The sequence below is a fragment of the Lactuca saligna genome, chromosome 8 (genome assembly GCF_052625555.1).
Source record: "Lactuca saligna cultivar CGN05327 chromosome 8, ASM5262555v1, whole genome shotgun sequence".
Lineage (NCBI taxonomy): Eukaryota > Viridiplantae > Streptophyta > Magnoliopsida > Asterales > Asteraceae > Lactuca > Lactuca saligna.
The window spans coordinates 157,133,107-157,139,597 of NC_136424.1; the positions used below are offsets into that span (position 1 = coordinate 157,133,107).

Below are 6,491 nucleotides of genomic sequence, written 5' to 3' on the forward strand. Positions count from 1 at the left end.
CCTCCCATCTTGACTTGAGTTTGCCCGGAAAAAGTTTTAGTCTTGAATTAAAAAGCAACACGTTTTGCCCTTCATGAAACTCTTTATTACCCTTGATCCTCTTGTCATGCAAACTTTTGCTTTTCTCTTAATAGATTAAAGAACTAGTATACGCATCATGTCTAAGTTCCTCAATAACATTCATTTGCATCAACCGGTTGTTCTTGAGCTCCGCTATGTTGAAGTTGCACATTTTTAAAGCCCAAAAAGCTTTATGCTCGATTTTCATCGGTAAATGGCATTTCTTTCCATAAACTAGCCTATATGGTGTAGTACCAATAGGTGTTTTGAAAGCTGTTCGGAAGGCCCAAAGTGCATCATCTAGCTTGTCCGACCACTCTTTCCGATTGCTCCCAACCGATCTCTCCAAGATTCTCTTCAAGGCTCTATCGGTCACTTCGGTTTGCCCACTCGTTTGTGGATGGTAAGAAGTAGAGAATTTATGAGTTACCCAATATTTTCTTAACACCTTTTCTAGTTGATCATTGGCAAAATGAGTGCCTCGGTTTTATACGAGCTTTTGGGACTCCAAATCTTGAAAATAGCTTCTCTAAAAATCGCACCACCACCCGAGCATCATTAGTTAGTAATGCTTGTGCCTCCACCCATTTCGATACATAATCCACCGCCACTAATATGTATTTGTTGCCTTTTGACATGGGAAATGGTCCCATGAAATCAATCCCCCAAACATCAAATACCTCGCACACTTGAATACTTTGTTGTGGCATTTCATTTCGGGATGAAATGTTTCCCGCTCTTTGACATGCATCACATTCTTTGACAAATTGAGTTGCATCTTTAAACATTGTGGGCCAATAAAACCCAATATCAAAGATCTTCTTAGCAGTGTAGTGTGCTCCATGATGTCCACCGGTGGGCCCGCTATGACAATGCTCCAAGATTTGTCGGTTTTCATTCCGTAACACACATCTTCGTATGATTCTGTACGGGAAACTTCGAAAAAGGTAAGGCTCATCCCAAAAGTAATATTTTATTTCTGAAAATAATTTCTTCTTTTGTTGGCGAAGATCTTTTGGGATGTACTTGCAAGCTAAGTAATTAGCTATGTCCGCGAACCATGGCTCTTTTCCCGTGGTCACCATAATGTATTTGTCCAGGAAGTCATCTCCAACTCTATCTTCTTGCAATTGCGAGTTTTCAAGCCTTGATAAGTGGTTGGGTGCTACATTCTCCATTCCCTTCTTGTCGCGTATCTCAGTGTCAAACTCTTGAAGAAGTAGAACCCATCGTATCAATCTTGTCTTGGCATCCTGCTTGGCAAACAAATACTTGATAGCCGAGTGGTCAGTAAAAACAGTTGTTTTAGATACAACTAAATAAGGGTGGAATTTATCTAAGGCATACACCACAACTAATAATTCTTTTTCGGTGGTGGTGTAATTCTCTTGGGCCGGATTTAGAGTTTTACTTGCATAATAAATGGGTCGAAAGTGCTTATCAACCCTTTGACCAAGGACAGCTCCTAAAGCAAAGTCACTAGCATCACACATTTTTTCAATTGGTAACTCCCAATTTGGGGCAATAATGATCGGGCATTAGTTAATTTTTCTTTCAAGAATTCAAACGCCTCTAAACACTCTTTAGTAAAATTGAATGGTGCATATTTTAAAAGCAATTGTGTTAGAGGTCTAGTGATTTTAGAAAAATCTTTTATAAAACGCCAGAAAAAACCCGCATGTCCAAGAAAACTTCTAATGCCCTTCAAATTAGTTGGTGGAGGTAATTTGGAATTGGTGTCAATCTTTGCCCGATCCACTTCAAATCCCGATTTGGAAACCTTGTGGCCTAGAACTACACCCTCCTTGACCATAAAGTGACATTTCTCCCAATTAAGAACTAAGTCGGTCTTTTCACACCTAGCAAGCATCAAATCAAGGTTAGTGAGACAATCATGGAAGGAAGATCCAAAAACAAAAAAAAAATCATCCATAAAGACTTCCATGAATTTTTCCACCATGTCGTGGAATATGGCTGTCATGCACCGTTGAAATGTTGCGGGTGCATTGCATAACCCAAAGGGCATGCATCCATAAGCAAAAGTCCCACTTGGGCAAGTAAAAGTGGTCTTTTCTTGGTCCATGGGGTCTATGGGTATTCGGAAATAACCCGAAAATCCGTCCAAGAAACAATAGAAACTATGGCCCAATAATCGTTCTAGCATTTGATCAATAAAAGGTAAGTGAAAATGGTCTTTACGAGTGGCATCGTTTAGCTTGCAATAATCGATGCACACTCTCCAACCAGTTACCGTTCGTGTCGGAATAAGCTCATTCTTCTCGTTGGTTATGACCGTCATTCCTTCTTTCTTGGGCACCACTTGGACCGGACTCACCCACGAACTGTCGGAAATAGAGTAAATGATCCCCACATCTAAGAGCTTCACTACTTCCTTCTTGACCACTTATTTCATGTTTGGGTTTAGTCTTCTTTGGTGTTGTACAACCGCCTTTGCTCCTTTCTCCAGGTTAATCTTGTGGGAACAATAAGAGGGACTTATTCCCTTGATGTCAGTAATGCTCCATGCTATGGCCTATTTTCGCTTCTTCAATACTTGAACTAGTTCTTCTTTTTTAGATTCGGAGAGGTCATAGGATATTATAACTAGCTTTTGATGGCCATCTTCAAGGAAAGCATAGTCCAAGTGATCTGGTAACGTTTTGAGCTCGGTTTTTGGGTTCTACATGTTGTACTCGCCGAGTGCAGGAGATGGAGTCAGCGAGTCAATTGCTGAATTTATGAATTCCATTTTTTCTTCACATGGACTCGGCGAGTAGATCGGCCCTACTCGCCGAGTAGCTCTATCAGATTGCTTTGTTATTTCTTCATACTCCGCTTCTTCCAGCAGCCTCTCGATCTCCAGTAAGTCTTTTTCAGCATTGAATTCTTTATCAAAGATAGTGGACTTGTTGGAATCTTCATTATCGCACTCCTCCATCAATTCATAAAACATGTCAATCGAGAATGCCATGTCATCACTATTCCTCGCATGCTTCATAGCTTGATCAACCCCGAAAGTGACTGAATCTTCTCCTACCCGTATAGTAAGCTTCGAGTCTCTCATGTCCACTATAGTACTTGCCGTGTTGAGGAAAGGTCTTCCAAGGATGATCGGGACTTGAGGATCCGCTTCCATGTCTAGAATTATAAATCTGCGGGAAATATAAACTTGTCCACCTTGACCAATAAGTCTTCACATATTCCTCTTGGAAATGTGACTGTCTTGATTGCTATGTGAATTGCCATGCGAATTGGTCTTGGTTCCAGGAGATCCAATTTCTTGAAGAATGAATAGGGCATGAGGTTTACACTTGCTCCCGAATCAGCTAAAGCATGAATGGTGGCCAAGTTGCCAAATTGGCAAGGCAAAGTCAAGCTTCCCGGGTCACCTTTCTTCTTTGGTAATTTGTTTAACATGGCAGTTGAGCAGTTTTCATTAAGAACTACTTCTATCACCTCCTCCATCTTCCTTCTATTAGTTAGAAGCTCCTTGAGGAACTTTGCATATTTTGGCATTTGAGCTCCGACTTCAATGAAGGGTATGTTGATTTGAAGAGCTTTAATGTGGTCGAGAAACTTATGGTACTCCTCTTCCTGCTTTTCTTTCTTAGCTCGGGCTGGATATGGCATTGGAGGCTAAAAGGGCTTTTCAGGAATTTGTTCGTTCAAATTTGGCAGTGGACTCGTCGAGTCCATATTATGGACTCAGCGAGTAGAGTCTGTGTCATGCCGAATTTTATTTTGATCTTGTTTTTCTGCATCCTCCTTTTGCAAGTCTTTGGGTGCTTCATTCTGAATGGGGGCCAGAGGAGTAATTATCATCCCACTTCTTGTTGTGACTATGTTTATGTGCGCGCCTCGTGGGTTGTTTTCGGTTTTACTAGGAATTTCGTCGGGTGATCTTTGATTGATTTGTTGAGCAAGTTTCCCAAGCTGCGTTTCAATGTTATGGATAGATGCTTGCTGGTTTCTAAGCATGGTTCTTCTTTCTTGGATTGCAGCATCATGATCATTATGTCTCTTTTCTAAAGCAGCTACAAATTTGGTAAGCATCTCTTCTAAACTCGGTTTTCTTTCTTGTGTCGGCTCCTCCTTTTTGTAAAAACCTCTTCCCTTTTGTGTGTACTTCTCCTCCTTAGCCTTCTCGTACTCGTCATAAGGGAGCCACTCCTTCTTTGGTTTACGCCAATCTTCATCATATCGGTCCCCACTTGAGTAACAAACTTGCACCTTTTTGTTGCCATTTTCATCCAAGTCGCAGTCTCTAGTAAGATGAGGCCCATTGCAATTCTCATAACCCACCCGAATAGCATGTATCGTTTGATCCATTTTATCCATCCTCCTATCCATCGTTTTTAACATAGTCATGACTGCTGACAAGTCTTCTGAAACTGCATATGTGGCCCCCTAGTCACATCATTTCTTGGATTATGGTATTCTCTAGAATGCTTAGAGAATTCTTTAATCAATTGCTTTATCACTGGAGGTGCCTTCTTCGTGAGTGGACCTTACGAGTCAAGTAATTACCTTGTGGTAACATTTACTCCATCATAAAAGATGGAGACTTCTTGTTGACTATTGAGGTCATGATGTGGGCAATTCCTTAGCAAGCTCTTGTACCTCTCCCAAGCTTCATATAGTGACTCCCCTGCTTGTTGTTCATAGTTAGCAATGGATTTCTTTAGCTTGGATATCTTGGATAGCGGGCAGAATTGATCAATGAATTCTTCTTTCGTTTGGGCCCATGTATTGATCGATCCGGGGGGTAGTGACGTGAGCCAATCTTTTGCAGCACCCTTCAAAGTAACCAGAAGCATGCGAAGTAGCTGAGTTTCCCGAGGCACATTAGGAACATTAAAATAATCAACCACATCATTGACTTCATCCAAGTGTTTGTAAGCATCTTCGTGGTCTTTTTCGGTGAAGGGAATCTCCTTAAGTTGAGCAAGGATGTGACCCTTGAGCTCAAAAGTAGCAGTTGCAGGAATTGCGGGTCGCACAAATCCTGGGCCAGTGTCATCGCGGATCCTCTTCTTCCATTCTCCCATGGGAATTTCATCAATGTTAGCCATGGTAAGATGCATTGGTTTTAATCCTACTTTTAAATTATAAATTTAGCACACAAAGGCAGTGAACCTATCTTTTAGTTGTATAGTTGGATAAGTAGAGTGTCGAACTCAGGGAACGGAAATTAAACTAACAACTAATTTTAACTAAGCAAGTAATAAAAGTAAAGGTTTTTCTCTAGTTTTACAAGACTAGAAACTTAAACAAATCACCTAACAAGTGATTTAACTAAAAGCTAAAACAAGTAAAAATTCACCGAATTTTGATAAAGAGTTTATGTTTAGGTCCAACCAACTCACTCATATGGTTATTTGTATAATAATGTGACATATTAATTGTTATTCGTTACCAATTATAGTGGTTAGGTTCATGTTCACTAATACTAACCCTTAGACAATTAATTAATTCAAGCAATGACCAATTATTTAAACTAATTAATTCCCTAGTTCAATTATTTGGATTAAATAAGATTTGTAATTGGTTAATCAATAGGGTGTTTCAATTAACCTCTTGTTTGTTGGTTTCTCAAACAAGCTCACACATTAATTTACTCATTCTCTTATTAATTCTAGTTTCATGTTCATTATTCCTAGACATATGATAAAGTGGTCACATAAACATATGAGGTTAACAACTAAGAGATGTTCATGCAACTTAATTGTCTTCCAATTAACAGAAAATAGTTGTGGTTAATGCATAAGGTTCTTTAACAAACTTAATTTAATAAAATCACCAATAAACAATTAACAAAAGTAATAATTAAACCATAGGAGTAATTCGGTTCTTCCTAAACAGAAACCATTCGAATTTTAGCTCATGATTATAAGGAAAACAAGCCCAAACACGAATTTGATTAAGCTAAACATCATTCAATCCAAAGATTAAGTGGGAAGTATAACCTAATTCACCTTAATTCTTCAAAAGATCAAAGGTTAGGGTTCTTCAGGTCTTCAAAGGTTTCTCCAATCGTAGCTCTATCTCCAAGGAAGCCATAAAAGTCTTTAATTCGGATTGAGACCCCTTATTTATAGTTATCACAAAACATGGGCTACTCGGCGAGTAGGTCGTGGACTCGCCGAGTAGGTGCGTGGACTCGCCGAGTAGGTGTGTCGTTTTTCCTTTTTCTTCATTCTTTGGTCTCTAATTACTTCTCCTTATCCCTTTCTGCTTCTAAGCATGTCTTTTGGACTAAAAACACAATTTAAGCATTATTAAGTACCTTTTGTCCACATTATGCAAATAATTAGCTAAAAATGAATAAAAATATATGCTAAACATATGGATAATTATACAAATATCAGTTATGTTGGTCTTTTTCTTCCAGGCCTTCTTCCTAATAGTCCTCTTCATAAAAAAAACCTCTT

General features: G+C 39.2%; 1 non-coding gene across 1 annotated transcript; it reads left to right on the forward strand.

The window, feature by feature from the left end:
• Window positions 1–4,641: 4,641 nt before the first annotated feature.
• On the forward strand, window positions 4,642–4,748 carry LOC145013593 (small nucleolar RNA R71). The gene has a single exon (XR_013665142.1). It is a non-coding gene; the product is annotated as a small nucleolar RNA R71 (small nucleolar RNA).
• The last annotated feature ends 1,743 nt before the right edge of the window (window positions 4,749–6,491 follow it).